At 46.8% G+C, this 23,491-nt stretch overlaps 1 protein-coding gene across 1 annotated transcript in view; it reads left to right on the top strand.

Moving 5' to 3' along the window:
• LOC144753705 (lumican-like) overlaps positions 1-23,491 on the top strand; it is a 190,855-nt gene that overhangs the window by 146,636 nt on the left and 20,728 nt on the right. The window lies entirely within an intron of this gene.

Here is a 23,491-nt window from a genome sequence, read left to right as displayed (position 1 = left end):
AATAAAGGACCCCGCTCCAAAAGATCACAAACAACTTCTAGCTTTCAAAAGTTTATTGTAAGGATAGGATAAGCTGCAAATACAGGCATCTCAGAATGAGATTCACGAGATACACAGGTCCAACTACATACATGTGCTCTCTGAAAGCCCTCAGACGAGCAACGGAAATTACTAACACAAGTTCTAAGAATAATAAAGCTATCAGCATTGACGCATATCTCTCCTTCATTTAAGTTGGAGGAAAACACACAGGTTAGGCTGTCCCTACCCTGCTCTAGATGGTATCCCTACTTAACCAAATCCCAACCTAACAAAGGTGTCAGCAGTGAATGACCCCCAAGGGAAGTCACTCACTCTAAGTCTCTTGGTGAAAACCTATAGTTCTCCAGTCATGACCCCTCTCTGCCTACCCATCCGCTCTCTAAAGGGTCCTCAGGCATCTGCTCTAACTCCACCCAGGGGTGCTGTCCCTAATACAAAACAGTCAACAACATTTGAGACGCCCATCATGAGACGCCCCTCACGTGGTATAGCTTCTGGCTTTTTCCATGCTGCTTTGTATTGGGCCTCATACGTTGGAGTTGACCTTGCTTCTCAGACTCTTCTCCGGCCCGCTGATACCCCTTAAACATTCCAGAACCCTCCTCCATGTCTGGGCCGTCTACTGAACAGACCTCTATTCATATTATTTATAATCGGATCCTCCCTTTCTCTTGCAGACAGACATCTGCAGCCAAGAACCCAACTCTCATAGACTTCCAAAAAGGTTCGCAACATTTCTCATAATGATTATAGCATTCAACTTCTTCATTAATTAAAGCATGTTAATACTCTTATTCTATTATTCAGTAAACACATCTATAAATCATGGCCCATTAATGCAATGACCAAAACATTAGTTCATCTATGTCGTGAAAAGAAACACCTTCCCCTTCCCTTCTAGCTCTGGCCCTGAGGCCTACCACATTCTGCGTTTAACCACATGCCATCTTACATTTTAGCAGCTACACGACATGGATTCAGGAATAATCACATCTAATAAAATCATATAGTGTCAAACATTTCTGTATTAGTTCCACTTCTACTTAAATCTCTACATTAGCTATACATTCAGAATATAATTGCAGATACTACTAGCACTCATGGCATTTCTCCTCATGATTTGTGCTTACTACGGGTAAGTGTGATGTACTCATACATTTAGGTCAGTTTGCGCTCTCTCAGTTCCCCCCTTTGATGACCTCTCGGGGTCATCACTAACATTTAAACTGCAGTTATTGCTAGCATAACTTGTCTCTGCGCTTCCAGAGCCCTCAGACTCCTGTACTGATTATCTTGTATGGCAGCCAATCTCTGCAGCTGCTCTCTTTGGGCCCTTTCTGACCTTCTTGCTCTGTACCATTTGAATACCCTCACCAATCCCCACAATATGATCCCACAGATCAATATTATGATGATAGGTTTTAGTATATACCACACAAAGCTTTTGCCTAAGGTGGAAATCCACCCTCCAACTTCACTCATTCCGTGGCCCACCTTTTCCCAGACATTTTCTCTACTCAAGTCTTCGATCTCCTTGTGAATATCAGTTATGTTTCTAATAACTTTCTCAAGGGGCTTTGAATTGTCTGGAATATAAGTACAACATTCCTGGACCTTCAAAGCCTTACAGACTCCGCCCTCTTTTGCTAGTAGGACGTCTAACGCAAGACGGTTCTGAAGAACCATAGCCCTTATCGATTGCATCTCTCCTTCTACCAGCATTAAGGACTGAGCAGTGCTGGCAGACAACCTGTCGACGACTGTTGCCAGTCGTCTAATTTTAACATCATTAAGGATTACTCCCAAAAGAGGGAACATAGCTCCAAAGACATCTCCAACCATTTCTGCATCTCCTACATCTCTCCTTCCCCTCGATGATGTCTTGCCCTCGATGATCACTAAGTCTTGTGCATGATATATTTTGGGGAAGACAATTGCTAGGTAACATGATCCATACCAGTTGTCAGGTAGTCTCACGTAGGCATTTCTTCCACATACAAAATACACATTTGGAATCACTTGCATTCCCTTCAGGAAATCTTTAGTATAGTACTCTATATTGAAAGCATGTTCACAGTCGACTTCTCCCACGTATACATTTTCATAATACGTTTTGGCTCGGTGAAGACATAGCTTTCCTCTCTGCGTCTTATCTAAAGCTATTGGACCACTACTACCCTTTCTCTTGTGTGCCTTCTCTTCCTCGGTCCAATCTGTTTTCCATTGTCCTGATTTTTTCAAAATCTTTTGTCTCCTGTAACGATCATCCACCTGCCCTATGAACTTCTTCTCGACTTCTGACACCTTGCATGTCAGGTTATTTCTACGGGCATGTGAAGTATCTAAGGTAATCCAAGGAATGAAGAACTTGGCCAATCTGTCTTCACTCTTCCAGTAGTCCCATTTGTTCATCTGCTTATAATTTGGGACTTCTGGCAACACTGAATCATAGTTGGAAAAATAGTATTCAAAACTATCTCTCTCATAAAATATACTAAGCAGTAAGCTACATGTAATGCCATATGTCAGCGGGAGGTGATGATATCTAATACCTTCATCTACAGACGCCGGCAACTGCATGCAGACGTAACAGTCCTTAACCTCCATGGCATCCACGTATTCATATAAGAGTTTAGCATAAGCATTTGACCTAAAGTCTCCTTGGGACTCATCTACGTGTAACCTGCGGGCTTCTGCAGCTAATAACGCTTTCTCTTGAGTGTTTTCCCTTTTCTCACCAGCAACAGTGGGTGTAAGCGTTTCTACAGATTTCACATCAGTTACCTTCGCCTCTTCCTCATGTCCCTTTACATAAGAAATTGTTACCACTAAAGCTATTAATATTATCACTCCTACTATTAGTGTACCTATTATACATTTAGCTCTGCGGTTCTGGGTGCCGGCTTCCATTTCGTCAGACAATATGGCTCTCTCTTATCTTAGCAAAACGTTCTTTTCTTCTCGTTCCTTTACAGTCTCTTTTTAATCCTTTTGTCTTTAGAATCCACAGAACTGGAAGCTGACAACCTTCATCGCAAAAGTCCTTTAACAGTTCAATAAAGACAACCCTAGCCCTTCTCCATCAACTCAAGGGAAGTTCCCTAATATTCTCTGCTTCCTGGGCGCTAGGTAATCTTCTTTGTTTCTGCTCGCTTTATTTACAAAGTCCTTTAAGCATCTACTATCAGGTTTGTACCTGCAGCTTCGATAGCAAAGTTCAGTATTTCCAAACGAAGATTGTGCTCTTCATGGGCTGTTATCGTTGTACCAAAGTCGGGGAATTGCAATTCTGAGAGAAACATATGTTTTAACTTGCTGAGGCGGGGAGGTCTGGGGAGCATGAATGTTAGTGACCCTTCTTGTTCGACTCCGGGTACCAACAGTCGTATTTCCACGGTGACGATGGGCTCAGAACTGGACACCACCACCGCTCGAATCCTCCCTGTCTCCTGTTTCAAAGACATTTGTCGCCAGATATGTCCACTCAGGTGTGGAGTATCTTCTGTTAGGCACACGCACTCTTCTTGACCTTCTTCGGTCCGGTGCTTCAGCGCCCTGAGCACCTTCTTCCAGGTCTGAGTCTTCTGATATCGGAGGAAGGGTTACCTCTGGAGTTGACCTCAGGCTAGAGCTCCTTCTTTGCGGCCAATTAGCTTCTCCACGTGCCCTTCTACTCCTTCTCCTTCTTGTCTGTTCTCGCTCTCTGTCAGACCTGTCAGTGTCTGACTCGTACTCCCAGCTACTTTCTCCTTCTGTAGCGTCGTCTGTTTCGCTGTTGTACTGACCGTCCTCAGCTTGGTCAGACTCGTTCCCTGCTTCCGCTGGCACCTCTTCAGCTTGGCTAGCCCCCTCTATGGCTTCTCGGTCCTCTGCTGGACGTCTATCCGAGAGAGGAGCTGTTTCTTCCCGAGGTGCTGGAACCCTTCGCGTATGTGACGCGTGGATCCAATTGGGCAGGCCTCCCACCTTCACAGCCGTATTCGCAATCAAGATGATCTGGAAGGGCCCACGCCAACGAACATCCAAGCAGCTTCTTCTCACATGTTTTTTCACCAGGACCCAGTCCCCAGGGTACAGGTCATGGCACGGGCCCTGGCACGATGGAACCTCGGCAGCCTGCACCTGAAGGGACACAGAATGAATGGCGTCAGACAGCCCCTTACAATAGTCCAGGATCATATCATCTGTGATATTTAACAGTGCAGTCGTTGGGACAGATGGCAGCCTCATTGCTCTCCCCATTAACACCTCATGTGGTGACAACCCCGTTCTTCTGTCTGGGGTACTACGAAGGCTCATGAGGACCAATGGCAGGGCGTCAGGCCAACTCAGGGTCGTTGAGGAGCATACTTTTGCAATTCGGGCTTTGATCGTGCCATTGATCTGCTCCACAATTCCTGAGGCTTCTGGTCGGTAACTACAATGCAACTTCTGATCGATATTCAGAGCTGCACAAATCATCTTCACAAGCTCGCTGTTGAAATGCGTTCCCCTATCTGATTCCAAAGAGGCCGGCACCCTGAAGCGCGGAATGAGTTCCCTAAGCAGTAACTTGGCCACTGTGAGGGTGTCGCACCTACGTGTAGGGTATGCCTCAACCCATCTGGAGAACACACAAACAACCACCAGGACATAGCGGAGGCGGTTGCATCTCGGCATTTCAATGAAATCTATCTGCATTCGATTGAATGGACCTCCAGACCTTCCTATGTGACTCAGTGCAACTGGTGTTCTTTTCCCTACGTTCAGCTGCTGACAGGTCACACAACGCTGGCACACTGCTTCTGCTGCTATTCTAAACTTAGGATTGTACCAAGTCTGTCTAAACACTCTCAGCATAGCGTCTCTCCCTAGGTGTACGGGACCATGTATGAGTCTGGCCATTGGACTCACCATCTCATTGGGCAACACTGCTCTGCCGTCTGCTGAGACCCAAAAATGGGACTCACCCACTACACATCCTGCCTTTTCCCATGTTTCTTTTTCAAAATCAGGAGCATTTTCTTGCATGTTTGCCAGTTCATCCCAAGTATCAACAGTTTCCAATATCATGGCTAATTCAGTCCTTACATTTATTCCACCCACTTCCACCTCTGTGAAAGAGTACCCTTGTTCTGCGCAATACCGCGCAACTTCATCAGCATATCTATTGCCTTTCGAAACGAAGTCCTCATTTCTGGTATGTGCGGTGCACTTTACAACTGCGATACCTGCTGGGCATTGCAACGCCTCTAACAACAGGCGCACAAACTCTCCATTGCGAATGGGAGAGCCTGAAGAGGTCATGAACCCTCTTTGAGACCATAACTGCCCGTAATCATGAACCACCCCATAACCATATTGGCTGTCGGTGTATATGGTGACTCGAATTTGATTGCTTGCCAAGCAAGCACGTGTCAAGGCAATAATCTCGGCTACCTGAGCGGAGTGTACTCCTTCCAGGCACCCAGCTTCTACAACTCCAGTAATTGTACAAACAGCGTAAGCTGCTCTCAACTGCCCAACTTCGTCTCTTACACATGAGCCATCGACAAAGAAAATTTCATCTGGGTCGGTCAGTGGCTCATCTACGATATCGGGTCTGGGTTTGGTGCATAGTTCAGTCACATCGAGGCAGTCATGGTCTGTACATTCATCATCATCCTCGATATCATTTGGGAGTGGCATCAAGGTGGCAGGGTTCAAAACAGAGCATCTCTTGAGGGTCACATTCTCTGCAGCAAGAATAACTTGCTCATAGCGCGTGAGCCTGCTGTTGGTCAGATGCTGTGTTTTGGTCCTGGTCATCAACAGTTCAACAGAATGGGGCACGCACACCTCTAACGGGTGCCCCATAACGATATTTTCACATCTCTCAATGCTGACACCCGTTGCAGCAACGGATTTGAGACATCCGGGCAACGCTGCGGCTACTGGGTCTAAAGTAGCCGAGAAATAAGCAACTGGTCTACGGGCATTCCCATGGATTTGGACTAACACAGACAACGCGCAACCTTCTCTCTCACAACAGTAAAGCAAAAATGGTTTATTGTAATCAGGCATTCCCAATGCCGGAGCACGACACAGGTCCTCTCGCAGCTGTAGGAATGCCATCAAACAGTCTTTGTCCCATGGTACCGGATCGCTCACCTCCTTGTGCGTCAGTTTTTGCAAGGGCTTTGCTTTCAGTGAAAAGTTCGCGATCCACTGTCGGCAATAACCCACCATCCCTAGGAACATCCTGACCTCTCTCTGTGTCTTAGGCGCATTCATTTTCATGATCGCCTCTATCCTGTCTGGTGACACCTTTCGTTTGCCTTTCTCTATTCTGTGTCCCAAGTACTGCACTTCTGTCAGGCAGTACTGCAACTTTCCCGGGGACACCTTGTGCCCATTGGCAGCTAGGTGATTTAACAAAGCAATGGAGTCCTCCCTGCAAGCTTCTTCTGTTTCTGACGCCACGAGGAGGTCGTCTATGTACTGGACCAGAACTGACTTCTGGGGCAGCACTAGACTTTCAAGATTTTTCTTCAAAAGCTGGTTAAAGATCGATGGGCTCTCTGTATACCCCTGAGGAATACGACACCATGTTAGGACGCGATTTTCCAGCTTAAATGCGAAAAGAAAATGGCTTTCTTCGTCCAAAATGATCGAAAAGAAAGCCTGACAAAGATCAATCACAGTGAACCACTCAGCTTGGAATGGAATCTGAAACAGTATCACTGATGGATTCGGTACCACTGGACAACACGAAACGACTATGTTATTAATCTTTCGAAGGTCCTGTACTATCCGAAATTTCCCATTTGGTTTCTGCAGACCCATAATCGGGGAGTTGCATGGACTACCCACGATTTCTTTCAGTATTCCCTGTTTAATCATGGACTCGATCACGGGTTTTATGCCTGCAATCGTTTCTGGAGTCAATTTATATTGGGGTGTTCTTGGGAACTCAGCATGCGGTTTCACTACAATTTTCACTGGGTCCACCCCTTTGACCAATCCAATCTCTTCCCCAGTGAAATCCCATACTTCTGGTGCCACTGTCTCTCTCAAGTCCCAGGGGAGCTCATCTACTGTCAAAGTAGGGTACAGCTCCACGCATATTCTTGAGTTTGCAACTTTGAAGTCTGCGTCATCATCATTGGTCAATACCTCCACTCCCTGAGGTGTACAGTATATTGTACAATTCAATTTACACAACAGGTCTCTACCTAGCAGACACACAGGACTTGAATCGCAAACCACAAACTGGTGCTCATCGCTGTACTTCCCTATTTTCACCTGTACTGGTTCTGTCAATTGGCTGGTTATTCTCCTGTTTGCGACCCCCACCACTTGTATGGTCTCTCCAGACATGGGCAGGTCTGGAACTGCAGCTGATCTGATCGTGGATCTAGTGGCTCCTGTGTCCACCAGAAATGTCGTGGGGCACCCTGCTACTTCTGCTTCGACATAGGGTCCCCTCTGGTCCACCTCCAAGGCTGCCCCGAGGGTGCAGTCTTCTCTTTCCACTCTCTGTCCGGTTAATGGGTCCACATAATAGCACTCCTCTCCTTCTACAAACAGGGGCATCTGTCTATAGGTCTTACCCATAGTCCCTACTCGAGGAGGTTGCGGGAACTGGGCTCGGGGAGGAGCCCCCCCCCCTTTGAGCACCTTTCCCTGGTATGGCGTCACCCCTCTTGTAGGCGCGCTCTGGACCTCTTCCTCCTCTATCTCTTGCTCTCCTATCTCTACATTGTAGGGACACTCGCGTTTCCAATGCCCCACCTCGTTACACTGGTGGCACCTAGTCGTTTTCTTCAAGGCAGCTATGTCTAATCTGGGTCTAAAGGTGGAACTCTCCTCATTGCCCTTGTTCTGACTGTACTGCTTCTTTCCTCCTGTACCTATTCCTTGCTGCTGTTGCTGCTGTCCCCCCTTTCCTGCTGCCTGCATCTGTACCACCATCAACTTTTCTTTTAGTTTCTTAGCCTTGGAGTCTATCTCATCACAGCAGTACCTGGCATACCTCAGTATTTCGTCTAGGGGTTTACTTTGCCAACAAATCGAGTGTTGCTGAATCATTAAACTAATATCCGGTCTCAGTCCCAGGACGAACTTGGACACGAATTGCCCTATGTCTTTTGGATCCATTACATCCAGGCCGCTATACTGTTTAAACGCCTTCAGCAATCTCTCGTAATATTCGTGGACGGTCTCTTTGGGTTCCTGTCTGGTTCGGTCTATTCTGACCCAATCTATGTCTTGCATTGGCACTTTCTCTTTCAGCCAAGTCATCACTCTCTCGAATTTTGCCATCACAATCTCGGACGGCCCATTAGTCTTAGCATCTCTCTCCGGCTCCGTTGTGGGCCACTCAGCGCTAACCTTGCATGCTGTCCACAGATCTCCTGGTACTACAATGTCGAACAGCGTGTTCAGATCTATCCATAGGACCTTAGAGATTTTTACAAATCTCTCGACTTGCTTGTACCACTCCACTGGGTTTTCCCGCAATTTGGGGAAGGAGGTGGTAAAAGCAGCTAAATCTCCCCTACTCCAAGGGACATGTACATAATTCCCATTAGCGACTTCACGCAAAGGGTATGTTTCTATTCCCTGCAGCCTTCCTGGTGTCGTACCAAGTGTGCTTCTCCTGACGGTCCCTTTCTTGGACCACCTCTCCTCCCACTTATCTAGTGCCCTCCATGTCCTTATTCCAGTGATCAGTTCCCTTATGTGCGTTTTCAGCCCGATCGTTCTCCTCTCATCTAGGTCTCGATCTGTATAATGTAGCCTGTGGTTACCCTGTAATGCTTTGGTTCTTGACAGGTCCACCATATATTTGCCTGCTAGTTCGACTAACTTCTCATGGATTGCTCTCGCCTTTCGAGTGATGTCCTTTGCCATATACAGTATTTCATCCTGCTCATACATTTCCATTCTTTCTAAAGGCAGGGTACCATCTACCATGTCATCCAGGTCTGACCTTAAGCTGGCGACATCGAGTCTCTTAGCTTTTATCTCAGCTCGCAATATGTCTTTCGAAGGGGGCTCACTGGTCTCCCTACCATCCCAACTCCGAGCTCTACGTTTGGGCTCGGGAGAGTTAATGAGTGCTCTCCCTTGCTCCCATCTCTCCAGGTCCCATGCTCGGCCATCCGATCTTGGAAGGTGATGGAACACGGGCCTGTTACCCCCACTCTTGCTCTGCCCACTCTCTCCTGCTTCTCCCCTTTCGCCGTACGCCTCTCTGTTATTTTCCCTCTGGTCGCTACTCTCCCTTTGCCTAGTATCGCTCAGTATCCGATACGATCCTTCCTGGTTCCCCATATTCCCTGGGCTGCGCTCATTTCCGTCATCACAGGGACTATGGTGCGACCTCTCACAACTCCCATTCTGTTCTCTGGTGCCGGGCACACAGTGTGGACACTTAAAGCTGTTTCTGTACTCTTGCGCTCTCCTCTCCCCTTCTCTGAGTATTGGGCGCGCCACCCCTCCATTCCCGGGGCCCCCATTTTCCAGGTCTGTTCTACCTCCACTCCGGGCCCAATGGGTGACTCCCCTACTATCTCTCTCTCTACAGTCCCACTCCGGGCTGCTCTCCCCAGCCCCGCAGTGAGTCCGAGCTCTGCTGTCCTGACTTTCCCTTTCAGCTTCTGCAGCTATGATGCTCTTGTGAGCCTCCACTGCCTCATCCCACTTCTTCATGTACTCATTTAGCTCTTGAAAGGATTTTCGTCCAGTTCCCCTCAGATCCGCTGGCCATCTAGGGCCCCCAGGATCCCCTCCTGGATCCCCTGCTGTGTGCATCGGGGTGCTCCACTCTCTCGGTATCGGCATCTGACTTGGGGAATTAATCGTATCGTTCCTCCTTGCCGTCCCTGCTCTTTCTCTGTCCTTCCGTACCCGTTCTTCCCCTCTTGCTCTCTCTTGGTCATATATCGATATTATAGGACCTATGGTAACAGGTACCTGTAGTGCATCTGGTAATGCGTAGGATGTGGCGCTCTCCGTTTCCGGCGCTCTTTGTACCACAAACCTCCCGACTACCTGTTGCACCTGACTAGGCTGGGACAGCTCTTTCTTTGCCTCAGGATCCCACTCTGAACTGGGAAGCGGTCTATGCTCTCCTGCATTGCCCCCCTTTTCTCCTTCACTATGCTCGACCTCTCCCCCTGCTCTATTATACGGGGGTGGCCTGTCTGTCAATAATCTGTTTATCAGGCTGTCCTCTGTTTCGCTCTCATCATCTTCTTCTAGGGGGCTTTTATTACCGGGCACCTCTAACACTGGGTACAGTTTATTTACTTCCATGTTATGCACTCTCCATCTTTTAGCATCCGCATCCCACCTGGCATCCTGCACTGCCCTTACCGATCGTTTCACCCTTTCTTGTCGTCTGTTCATATTTTTTTCATGCGCTGCCCTAATCCATGCATCAAGAGCTTCAAACTGGGTCGGTCTAGGCAAGGGTCTCATTGAGGTCATGACTGATTTTAATCGATGTAACACCTCTAATCTGAACGTCCCGTACTTCGGGAACGTCAGTTCCTCATTTCCTTCCGTGATCTTACTCCACTCTGATATCCAAAGGATCGTATGCAACCCAACATTTACTGCCATGTAACGAGCCGGCGTACCCTCCGGCGGGGCTTCTTCCCCTTCATACGATCCCCGCTTCTCTTTTTTTAACACCGCTCTCAGCCATTTAAAACACTTCATAATTATGCGCACAATATCCAGCCTCGCTACTCTGTTTACTTCCTGATGACAATCCACCAATCCTGTCGCGGCTTTGCTAACTTGGCCTATCGCAGCGCGGTCTTTCTCCGGTCGGCCAATCACAGAGCGACACTTTCTGACGTCTTTGCTAGCTGGCCTATCACAGCGCGGTCTTTCTCCTGTCGGCCAATCACGTCGCGACACTTCCTGACGTCACTTTTCTCCGCTTCGCAGCAGCACCCCTCCTTTCTCAACTCGTCTCCCGGTCATGCATGCGTCCCATTCATACACCGAAAAATGACTACTTCCGACCAAGCGGTCACTTCCCTCGACTGTACGTCCACAGTCTATATGTAATTGTCAACACAACTGACGAAATGTCTATCGTCTCTCTGATAGGTTGCTTACACACACAGTAACCTCCGACCAGCGTCCGTTACTCACGCACTCACTCTTACGTTCCCCCTATCTCGGTCTTTCGGGTGATCAATGGTACCTCATGACCCCCTTCACACTATTTGACAATTACTCTGGGTGTCCGATACACCCGAACCACTTAAGCTCTCCTTGAACTTAAGATTTCCACCGGTTGCGCGCGCTCACAACCTGTTCCACAGTCACTCTACAGACATTCCAACTCCGCCAGACATTACAACATAGATACAATACAAAAACACCGCAATCTAACACGCATGACCCTTTATACTCACTCTCGACCGATACTGCTGCTTTTTCTGTCTCACGTCATCCGGATCTTCTTCGGCGGGCGGTTCTTCCGATCATCGATTTCTAGGGGCCTTGGGGTAAGCTAACCTGGCCTAGGTCACCGTCCTCAAGAAGGCAACCATCCTCTATAGCTACCAACTGGAAGGGCGAGATTTTGATCGATACCTTATCACTATTGATCTAAACCCCGATCTGGTCGACTGAACCTTTGTTGCCTGTCATTGAAGGAAGAAAGTGCCTCTCCTATCAAGTTAGTTCACCCAATAAAGGACCCCGCTCCAAAAGATCACAAACAACTTCTAGCTTTCAAAAGTTTATTGTAAGGATAGGATAAGCTGCAAATACAGGCATCTCAGAATGAGATTCACGAGATACACAGGTCCAACTACATACATGTGCTCTCTGAAAGCCCTCAGACGAGCAACGGAAATTACTAACACAAGTTCTAAGAATAATAAAGCTATCAGCATTGACGCATATCTCTCCTTCATTTAAGTTGGAGGAAAACACACAGGTTAGGCTGTCCCTACCCTGCTCTAGATGGTATCCCTACTTAACCAAATCCCAACCTAACAAAGGTGTCAGCAGTGAATGACCCCCAAGGGAAGTCACTCACTCTAAGTCTCTTGGTGAAAACCTATAGTTCTCCAGTCATGACCCCTCTCTGCCTACCCATCCGCTCTCTAAAGGGTCCTCAGGCATCTGCTCTAACTCCACCCAGGGGTGCTGTCCCTAATACAAAACAGTCAACAACATTTGAGACGCCCATCATGAGACGCCCCTCACGTGGTATAGCTTCTGGCTTTTTCCATGCTGCTTTGTATTGGGCCTCATACGTTGGAGTTGACCTTGCTTCTCAGACTCTTCTCCGGCCCGCTGATACCCCTTAAACATTCCAGAACCCTCCTCCATGTCTGGGCCGTCTACTGAACAGACCTCTATTCATATTATTTATAATCGGATCCTCCCTTTCTCTTGCAGACAGACATCTGCAGCCAAGAACCCAACTCTCATAGACTTCCAAAAAGGTTCGCAACATTTCTCATAATGATTATAGCATTCAACTTCTTCATTAATTAAAGCATGTTAATACTCTTATTCTATTATTCAGTAAACACATCTATAAATCATGGCCCATTAATGCAATGACCAAAACATTAGTTCATCTATGTCGTGAAAAGAAACACCTTCCCCTTCCCTTCTAGCTCTGGCCCTGAGGCCTACCACATTCTGCGTTTAACCACATGCCATCTTACATTTTAGCAGCTACACGACATGGATTCAGGAATAATCACATCTAATAAAATCATATAGTGTCAAACATTTCTGTATTAGTTCCACTTCTACTTAAATCTCTACATTAGCTATACATTCAGAATATAATTGCAGATACTACTAGCACTCATGGCATTTCTCCTCATGATTTGTGCTTACTACGGGTAAGTGTGATGTACTCATACATTTAGGTCAGTTTGCGCTCTCTCACACTAATCAAAGGTAAGAGGTTAGGGAACAACCCGCATGGAGGTTGTCTTCAAACGTTTTAATGCTGCACCCCTAGTGAAAAATAAAAATCATCGGCCCCCCTCAGAATTCTTCACAAATATTCTATTAAATTGGCAATGTTTAAATAAGTCTAGACTTATTCAAACATTGTAGTTAAGTTATGTTACCATTTTTAAAATGCAATCAAATACTTGCTTGCCAAACATTCTTTTCTGGTCAGGCAGGCCTTAATAACATGTACAAGTATCCACACTAGGATATAAATGACAAAATATGTTAGTGATGGCCCATTACAGAGTGGCTTACTGCCACTCATTTTTTTCAGCTTAAAGCAAAGCACTGTTATCAGCATAACATTTGCCTGAGCCCCCCTGGGATCACTTGAGATCCCCCTTGGGGAGCCCGCCACCCCGGTTTGAAGACCCCTGCTATGTAGTGTAAATGGGTGCGGAAAAGAGGAATAACGATAAAGAATAAACACAAAGAATTTGGAGAGGTGAAAGACTGTGGAGAAAAAGCAATGAGGGTTAGGAGAGCAGGTAACAGGGCTATAAAGGGCAGGAGAGAAGAACATTGCTTCAAGTGGATAAGAAAGGTAACAAAGTGGACCTACTAGGAAGAGAATGCCAGAAGCTGACATTAACCTCCTCTATGCTCATGACGAGCTCCGCTCGTCATGAGCTACGGTGCTCCGATGCTCATGACGAGCTGAGCTCGTCATGACCGCGCCTGTTACTTGGAACGCTCGCACGCTGGGCTGATTCCCCTGCAGTGCTGAGCGTTCCATTGGAACGGGTGTGGCCATGACGAGCTCAGCTCGTCATGAGCACCGGAGCGCCGTAGCTCATGACGAGCTGACCTCGTCATGAGCATGGGGGCGCTGTGCGCGCCCCCCCCCCGCCCCCAGCACAGCGGGGGCAAACAGCCCCGCAGCGAAGGGGTTAAGTCAAGAGGGCACGATAACAGCACATAGGAGATAAAAGAGCACGAAAAGTTGCAAAGGGCTGCAAAAGAGCATGTAAGGGAACCACAAAGGTCAGAAGGGAATGGAAAGAAGCCATGAGTCCTAAGAGGGCTGCAAACAGCCCATGCAGGCCATGAAGACATGTAGTCCAGTCATGTGATGACAAAGGGCATGGAAACTAACCTTGCGCAAACTGCATTGAAAGGGTAAGTGAACAAGATAAAGAGCTACATTTCATGGCATCAAAAGGGTCACATAGGATTAAAAGCCATAGTAAGGAGCGTAGGGGACAACAGAGGAAGGAAGGGGCAAAGGGCATGGAAAGAGACTATAAAGAGACTGGTGCAGCTCCTCCGTTATGGCGGAACTAGCAGATGCATGTAAAATAAAAGGATAATAAAACAGTAAATAAGACTGCTTTATTATCATTTTATTTTCCTCCAAAGCCGAGCCGCAGCTGATTCTTGAGGGTGGTACCAGCAGGAGGAGTGGTGGGCTCAGGGCACTGCCAGTGTGCATGGCGGTTTGGCCAGCCATCTTAGGACGGCCAAACCGACATGCGCACTGGATATCTCCAGGCTGTTGCTTGGCAATCTAAGCAGGACTCAGTAGTACAGGCTGCCAGTCTCTGCTGGAGCATGGAACCAGCCCGCTCCACCCAATCCATAGGCTTCTCTCATGCTGGGTAATACTAGCATGAGAGTAGCCTCTCGTTTGGTGCAGGGGACTCTGGGACCCTGTGTGAACATCATCGGAGCAGAAAAGGAGGCAGACATCAGGCTGCAGGTAAGTTTTGTTTTTCTTTATTTTTTCCCCCTGCTCTGCCCCACCAATTTCCCCTGCTAGCAGCCTCCCCTGTAAAGAGCCAGAGCATAAAAAAGGACCGTAGGGAGTTACAGGCCCAGGAGGGGTATTATGGAGTAGGAGTATAGAAGGATTACAAGTTTATGAAAAGGGACCAAAAAGGGCGAGACGACATAAAAAAAGGGCCATGGTGATTTAGAAGGCACTGCAAGAAGGTAAAAGGGGGTCCTGATAGCTCAGAGGGCAGACAAAGAGAGTGAAGAATGCATGTAAAGGCCATTTAAATTAGAAAAGGGTAGGAGAAGGGACTATGAGGCATAAGAGTGTTTGGAAAGGGGCATAGGGTAAGACGCTAATGCAAAGAGGTCTGATGGAGTAAGACATGAAAGACTGGGATGTGGAGTGGTAAGGAGGAGTGGCGTAACACAGGCCCTTGCAGCCCCCACAGTGTGTGGGGGCCCTCAGCACAGTACCCTGGCCTCAGAGCTCCTGGTTAAGTACGGAGGGGGGCCCTCCATGGACTTACTCTGCTACGCCACTGGTAAGAAGGGATGGATAGGGGCTAGCAATGTGCTGATTGGGTAAGAATGAGAGAGACAGGAGGGGAAGGGCGGGGCACTGATGGCAGCAGAGGACTGCTGCTTGGAGAGTGGAGTCAAGAAGCAGTAAAAAGGGAACTGGTGAAAAGGAATGGAAGGGGGGTGTGAAGGGAAACTGAGTATTCAAAGGGACCAAGTTGCTAGGAGGACATCCAGAAGGACCAGCGGGGTAATGCCGGAGCATGCTAAGGAGCACAGGAAGGAATATAAGGCGTAAATGGGCATTAATAGGGAGGGTAAAAGATTTGAGATGGAGCCTTGAATGGTAAAAAGCATGCAACGCTGACATAAGTGCTGTTTTAAAAGTTCTGCAAGGTTATGTTTTAGCCTGAAGCGGCTTTAGTGGGTGTGTTGCCATAACATATAAAATGGTTCTAACTCATTCAGACAAACTCCAAAAATGGAGAGCACCACTCTTATGAAACCAGTTTAAAACCATGATCTGAGATGCTAAAAGCCTGCCTCTTACTCAGGCTGGTGGAATGCTCTCTAAAAAGTGTAGTCTTGGACCATTTTCAGAAATTCAGACTGTCCCCAATTAGTTGGATTTCCATCACATCAGTATCAACAAATTCTTGGGTTCTTCCCCAGAAACACTATGGTTAATGGTGTGGATCCTAGCATGGCGAAGGAAGGCAAACCTGGGAGCACGCTTTACAGCATTGATTGGTCGCTGTCGGCCCATCCCGATCCTTTGGGAGCTTCAACGTACCAATTGCATCATAGAGCTATTGAACATTGTCAGGGAATTCTCTACCATATATTAGGTAAGGCACAGAGCTGGAAGACCATCATGTACAGTACCAGGACCCATTTCAGACAAGCATGTGAAGGGTCGGAAAAGGTGGCCGACATGCCTTCGAACATAAAATCAGCTGGGCAGCCCTGTCCTTGAAAACGTGCAGCATCTGCCCGTCCTTCCTTGGAAGTTTTTTATATTGAGGTAAAAAAGCAAGAGGGGGGCAAAGGATGGGTGAGAGAGGAAGACTAGGAACAAGAGGGGTGAGTAGTACAACAGCAGCTTATATTAGAGATCTAATGCAGACTATCCTTGTAGATATCTCTCCTTTCCCTTTAAAGCTCCCTCCAAGGTTCCACGGGTTGCATGAACAAGCACTGAGAGTGGGTTGATGGTTCAGCAGTCACTCAAAAACTCAAAGGGGACCTGTAAAATAACTCATAGTGGACAACTAAGGTAAACCGCCGGCACTTTACCTACCTCAGGGGCATATTATCAAGAGACATATTGCTGCTTTTTCTGGACATAGCACCGAAAAAGCGGCGATTTTGTTAACTCACTTTTTACAAGGACTCGCTAACAAGCTTTAGCGTGAGTTACCTTGAGTTAGCTGCCTTTTTCTTTCTACTTTTACATGTCAGCAATATTTATCGCTAATGACAATCAAAGTAGGTGTTCCTCACCTAATCCTCATGATATCCATCGCCAACACAACATCGCCCTATTATCAATGCGGGTCAAGCGATAAAAAAAGCTGCGATAACTGCGGTTATCGCTGGAATTTAACACCTGCTTCAAACTTGACTACGCTATATTCACAATGGGAGGTGGATTGACATGTTAAGTCCACACTCCCCTATCAGCTAGGATTTCAATAGCGCACTAACATTATCGCTACTTTTCTCACGCAAATGCTGATTATCGCCATCTATCGCTGGAGTGTACATCGCCATTGTGCAAAGCATTGCTAATACGCCGCTAACACGGTGATGTACTCCACCGATAGATGGCAATAATGAAAATCACGCTAAGCGCGATTTGCGATAATTGTCGCATGCCCTTGATAATATGCCTCTCTGTTTTTCTGCAACCACACTTGCAGTGCTGCAGCCCAAGACAGGATAGAAGTAGCATTCTGGCCACTGAGGCAGGAAGCTAATACACTTCCTACATAGGCTATACTGCAATACACCATCCTTCCAAGGACGTACAGTGTAGCGTGCTACCCACCACACATGGCATTTTAAACCTTCCATGGTGTATGAAGCACAGCAACTGCAACTACAATCACAGGAAGACTGGTGGAAGTGATGGAGGACATAGACAGAAGTAATATAGGTAAGAGAGGCTGAAGAGGAAATAATACAGAAAGTAAGTGTAAAGAGGAGGAATGAGGGGCAAAGAAAGTTAAGGGGAAAGAAATGAGGCCAGGGGAAGAAAGGTGGACAGGACAGATAAAAGGACGTAATAAAGGAGAACATGTGGTTTTGGGAGCAAGGAAGGGTGAAAAGTAAAAGAATGGGGTCGAGTAAGGGCAAGAGGAGAAGGAATGGGAGGGGAACGAGCACACCTAAGAGGATTGAAAATGACAGTAGGAGGTGTATAAGGGCAGGCATGGGTGGGACTGGGTACGTGGAGGCCAGATAATGTTATGTTATAACTACTTATATAGCGCTCAGCTGCCCCAGCAAAGGGGAGTCCCGGCGCTTAACAGCAGCTAGGAGAGCAGCATACTACGGTGGAGCCCAGTAAGACAGATCCCAGCAAGAACTTATTTTTTAAGGTAAAGAGGTGAGTTTTAACTGCCTTCCTGAAGGTCAATAGGTCGTCCAGTTCTCGTATGTGGGCCGGTAGTGAGTTCCACAGTTTTGCTGCCAGGTAGCGGAAGGAGCAAGCTCCCGCTCTGCAGCGTTTTATCCAAGGCACCATAACTAAATGCTAACCCGTAGAACGAAATGTACGGGAAGGGACATACGGGATCAGCAAGTTGTCAAGCATTTTAGGCGTAGCCAGTTTCAAAATTTTAAAAGACAGGCAAAGCGTCTTAAATCGGATCCTCTGTGCGTTAAGTTGCAAGCAATTAGACATCATCCACTCTGCCACGGCCATAAGGCCATTTTTAAACTTGGAGACATTCAGGCTTGAGCCATCCGTTAGAGCGACCACTAGTTGCGTGTCGTCCGCATATGAGACCATGGTAAGGTCCCATTGTCTGGCGACAGCAGCTAGTGGCTGAACATAAAGATTAAACAATGTGGGGCTCAATGCCAAGCCCTGAGGGACACCCTGCTCAATTGGATGCGCCTGGGACAAAAATGGTGGAGTGGAGACACGAAAGGATCTTCCGATCAGGAAAGATCTGAACCATTCAAGGGCCAGGTCGGAAATCCCTATCTCCTCCAGGCGGCGGAGCAGAATTGCATGCGAGACCATGTCAAAGGCGGCACTGAGATCCAGTAGGATCAGTGCCGCCGTTTGACCGGAGTCAAGAATGGTCCGCAGCCATGTATTGGGTGTTTTTTGTTGTTCTCCTTTAAATTTGTTTCCCCGCTGGCCCCCTCCCCACAATATGTACTATTGATCTGTTGTATAAAATCGTGCCTAGGTGTCCTCCTATGTGAACACATGTCCATGTACACTGCTTCCTTTTTGCCTTGTACTTTGTTTTTTCTTCTTTTAATAAAATATTTAAAAAAAAATAAAAAAATAAAAAAAGAATGGTCCGTAGGTGTTCCGCCATAGCCAGTAGAGCAGTCTCTGTGCTATGCCCGGCGCGGAAGCCATGTTGCGTAACATCCAGAATGTTATTGGAGAGCAAGAAGTTGGTGAGTATGCTGTTGGCATGGGCTTTGGCAGCCTTCGCCACCCATGGGAGGAGAGGACTAGGTCTATAATTCTCGGGCTTCGTAGAGTCCAAGGTGGGTTTTTTAAGGATGGGAGGGACCCAGGCCTGTTTACATTTTGCAGGCACGGTAGCAGAAGAGAAAGAGGCGTTATTTATCTGGCATAGAGGCGTCAGACAGAGGGAGGAGGATTCTCTGATCTGAGCAGGCTTAAGCGGGTCAGTAGGGGAGCCAGATTTAATTTTCACGAGCAGTTTACTTAGTTCCTCGGACGAGATGTCTGGGATAACCTTAAGGCTAGAGGCCGGCCTTGGTCTCGAGGGAGTATAGATGCAAGAAGTGGGCATAGAAGGAAAGGACTGATAGATTGCCCGTACTTTCTCCACGAAGAAGGAAGCTAGTTCTTCACAATGGGATTTGGTAATGGTTGTAGGCACCGAGACTTTCTTGGCACTGAGGTCTTTGAGGACTTTGAATATGAGTTTGGCAGGGTTAGGACTAAGTCTAATCTCATTGGCATAATAGGCTGCCCACGTCTTGCAAATGGCTCTATGATATGACATTAGTTCAGCCAAATAATATGCTTTTTTTCCCGGGTCATAATCTTTCCTCCATTCGCATTCATGTCTTTTACATGCTTTTCTCAGTAGGGTCAGGGTGTCGTTATACGAGGGGCTAGATTCCTGGGAGTGCCCTTTAAACCAGGTTGCCGGGATGAGGGAGTCAAGTGTCCGAGTAATCCAGGCGCAGAACATTTCGTAGCCTGCCTCAACATTGTTAAATGATGGTAAGAAAGGGGGATCATCAGAAATAACAAAGGATTGAATGAACCAATGACCATGGGGTAATGGGGCCGAACGAGGGTCCAGTATGGGCAGAGGTAGAACAGTTGTGGGCTAGCAGTACAAGTGAGGAACAAAGGGGCTCTTGGAGAGGCAGGAGAAGAGGGATTGAGGGTCAAGCTGGCTAAAATAAGGAATGCACCAGGTGGACAAGAGAGAAAGCAATGGGCATGTGGGAGGCAGGCTTTGATTGGATTCAGCTGAAATGCCAGGCTCTGTTATGAGGTACTGGCACCAATGAGCAGTGTGGGAAGAAGCCATTGTGGCACACGTTTGTTGTGTTGTATTATGTTATGTTACACAGACTCACAACTTTATAGGGATGTGGCCCCTTTAATACAAAATTACAATACAAAATTACACGTTTTTTTAAATGTTCTAACAGCCCCTCAAGGTTACAAAAATTCTGCTACAAAGCCCAAAAAACTGCATTTGACTTTTGTGGGCATCAATTATTCTTAACAAAAAATGAACAAATAATTTGACAGATAACCACAATAGCAATATCTAATTTGCATACTCTTGACCAAATTGGCAATCTGTCATTTCCCCTATCTTCAAAGCTGGATGGGTTGCCCGTCAAGCCCCAAAAGCATCTTGCATAGTCATTCAACACCTTCGTACTAAAACTGAGAAAATGACTAAAGGCCTTATTTAGGGTTTGAAGGACGTGGAGATCCGCTACCAATCTTCGGGTCGCCGAAGCCACCAAACCCATGTGTCTGCCTCAACATTTAAAGTTGAGAGAACTGCTGATTGTGCGTGGGTGGAGCTTCAGCCATATTTGCTGGCACATGGTGTTTGTCGGTGACCTCTCTGGCATAGCACCTCCACCTACAGTTCATGGGAAAGGTCTACCCTGAAGTAGATTTTCCCTGTCTGCGTCTCAACCAGGACAGGGAGATTCATCACTGAAGTACTGTAGCACTTCTTGTACAGAAGATGCCTATCCTCCTAGGTGTCCAGTAGTACTTCTAAGGAAGAGGTCTGTTTTCCCATGTGTACAGCAGCACTTCTTCTATAGTAACTGCCTATCCCTCCAGGTGTACTGTAGTACTTCTATGGAAGAGGTCTGTTCTTCCATATGGACAGTGGCACTTCTTCTACAGTAACTGCCTATCCCCCCCCCCCCGGTGTACCGTAGCACTTCTATGGAAGAGGTCTGTTTTCCACTGTGTACAGTAGCACTTATTCTATGGAAGCTGCCTATCCCCCCAGGTGTACAGTTGTACTTCTATGGAAGAGGTTTGTTTTCCCGTATGGACAGTAGCACTTCTTCTACAGTACCTGCCTATCCCCCCAGGTGTACAGTAGTACTTCTATGGAAGAGGTCTGTTTTCCAGTGTGTACAGTAGCACTTCTTCTATGGAAGCTGCCTATCCCCCCAGGTGTACAGTTGTACTTCTATGGAAGAGGTTTGTTTTCCCGTATGGACAGTAGCACTTCTTCTACAGTAACTGCCTATCCTCCTAGGTGTACAGTAGTACTTCTATGGAAGAAGTCTGTTTTTCCATGTGGACAGTAGCACTTCTATGGAAGCTGCCTATCTCCCCAGGTGTACAGTTGTACTTCTATGGAAGAGGTTTGTTTTCCCGTATGGACAGTAGCACTTCTTCTACAGTAACTGCCTATCCTCCTAGGTGTACAGTAGTACTTCTATGGAAGAGGTCTGTTTTTCCATGTGGACAGTAGCACTTCTATGGAAGCTGCCTATCTCCCCAGGTGTACAGTTGTACTTCTATGGAAGAGGTTTGTTTTCCCGTATGGACAGTAGCACTTCTTCTACAGTAACTGCCTATCCCTCCAGGTGTACTGTAGTACTTCTATGGAAGAGGTCTGTTCTTCCATGTGGACAGTGGCACTTCTTCTACAGTAACTGCCTATCCCCCAGGTGCACCGTAGTACTTCTATGGAAGAGGTCTGTTTTCCACTGTGTACAGTAGCACTTCTTCTATGGAAGCTGCCTATCCCCCCAGGTGTACAGTTGTACTTCTATGGAAGAGGTTTGTTTTCCCGTATGGACAGTAGCACTTCTTCTACAGTAACTGCCTATCCCCCCAGGTGTAGAGTAGTACTTCTATGGAAGAGGTATGTTTTCCAGTGTGTACAGTAGCACTTCTTCTATGGAAGCTGCCTATCCCCCCAGGTGTACAGGTGTACTTCTATGGAAGAGGTTTGTTTTCCCGTATGGACAGTAGCACTTCTTCTATAGTAACTGCCTATCCCCCTAGGTGTACAGTAGTACTTCTATGGAAGAGGTCTGTTTTTCCATGTGGACAGTAGCACTTCTATGGAAGCTGCCTATCCCCCGAGGTGTACAGTTGTACTTCTATGGAAGAGGTTTGTTTTCCCGTATGGACAGTAGCACTTCTTCTACAGTAACTGCCTATCCCTCCAGGTGTACTGTAGTACTTCTATGGAAGAGGTCTGTTCTTCCATGTGGACAGTGGCACTTCTTCTACAGTAACTGCCTATCCCCCCAGGTGTACCGTAGTACTTCTATGGAAGAGGTCTGTTTTCCAGTGTGTACAGTAGCACTTCTTCTATGGAAGCTGCCTATCCCCCCAGGTGTACAGTTGTACTTCTATGGAAGAGGTCTGTTTTCCCATGTGGACAGTAGCACTTCTTCTATGGAAGCTGCATATCTTCCCCATGTACAGTAGTACTTCTATAAAAGAGGTCTGTTTTTCCTTATGTACATCAGCACGTCTTCTACAGAAGCTGCCTTTCCTCCCAGGTGTACAGTAGTGCTTCTATGGAAGAGGTCTGTTTTCCCTTATGTTCAGCAGCACTTCTACACATGCTTCGTGTTCTCTCAAGCGTACACAAGCTCTCTATATCTGCTGTCTTTTCTCCAAGATTTACAATAACACTCCTACAGAGGATGCATGCTCCCCCAGCTTTACTTTAGCCCCTCTATAGTTGATCACTGTTCTCCTAGATTTATGCAGTCTCGCTTCTATAGAGGATTTCCTTTCTCCCAAGTGTACAGTATTTGATTCATTTTTATTGAGCAAGCAAATACCAAAGGGTATCCTGGCACTATAGTGGAAGAAGGCAGATAAAAGCAGAGTGTAAAGAGATATATTTTGGAAAGCTTGAAAAACTTTAACAGATGTGGTACCGAGTGTATTAAAGGTGAAGTATATTCCAAGTTAAAGCTGTGGTAGTGGAAAGAGCATGGCCGCCCATTCAAGGTTTTTTTTTAAAGTGGGACTATCACAAGGCAAGAGTTAGAGGAGGCGACTTATATGCCTTGAGTATCTTTATTCTAAATGGGAAGCCAGTGCAAAGACAGGAGACAATTTCAAAGCTGCAATAATGATGCGAGCAACGTTATTTGGAATAAGTTGCAGTTTGTATGTGGAGGACTGAGGAAGGCCAACATACAAAGAATTCCAGCACTACAGTTTGCTCAAGATCAGAGACTGGACTAAAATCTGTTTTGAAGATGAAGGGAGAAAAGGAGTTATTTTATTATAACTTTAAGCATATCGAGGCAGGTAGCCATGAGCCTGAAGGTGTGATTCCTGAAAGACAAATTAGGGTCAAAGAAGATTCCAGATTATGAGCAAATGTTCTCAGAATAGGACATGCACTGAGAGAGCCAGAGCAACAGAGAGAAGACCAAATCTCTGTCTTACCGAAAATCGAAACTGCAGTTTTGTCAGTATTCAGGGAGTAAATGTAAATGTGTTTGTATAGCGCACTTCTACCCAGGGGTCTTGTAGCACTGT

This window comes from Lissotriton helveticus, chromosome 5_1 (genome assembly GCF_964261635.1).
Source record: "Lissotriton helveticus chromosome 5_1, aLisHel1.1, whole genome shotgun sequence".
Classification (NCBI taxonomy): domain Eukaryota; kingdom Metazoa; phylum Chordata; class Amphibia; order Caudata; family Salamandridae; genus Lissotriton; species Lissotriton helveticus.
Note: the sequence above shows the minus strand (reverse complement) of the source record. Positions and strands in the feature narration are given on the sequence as shown.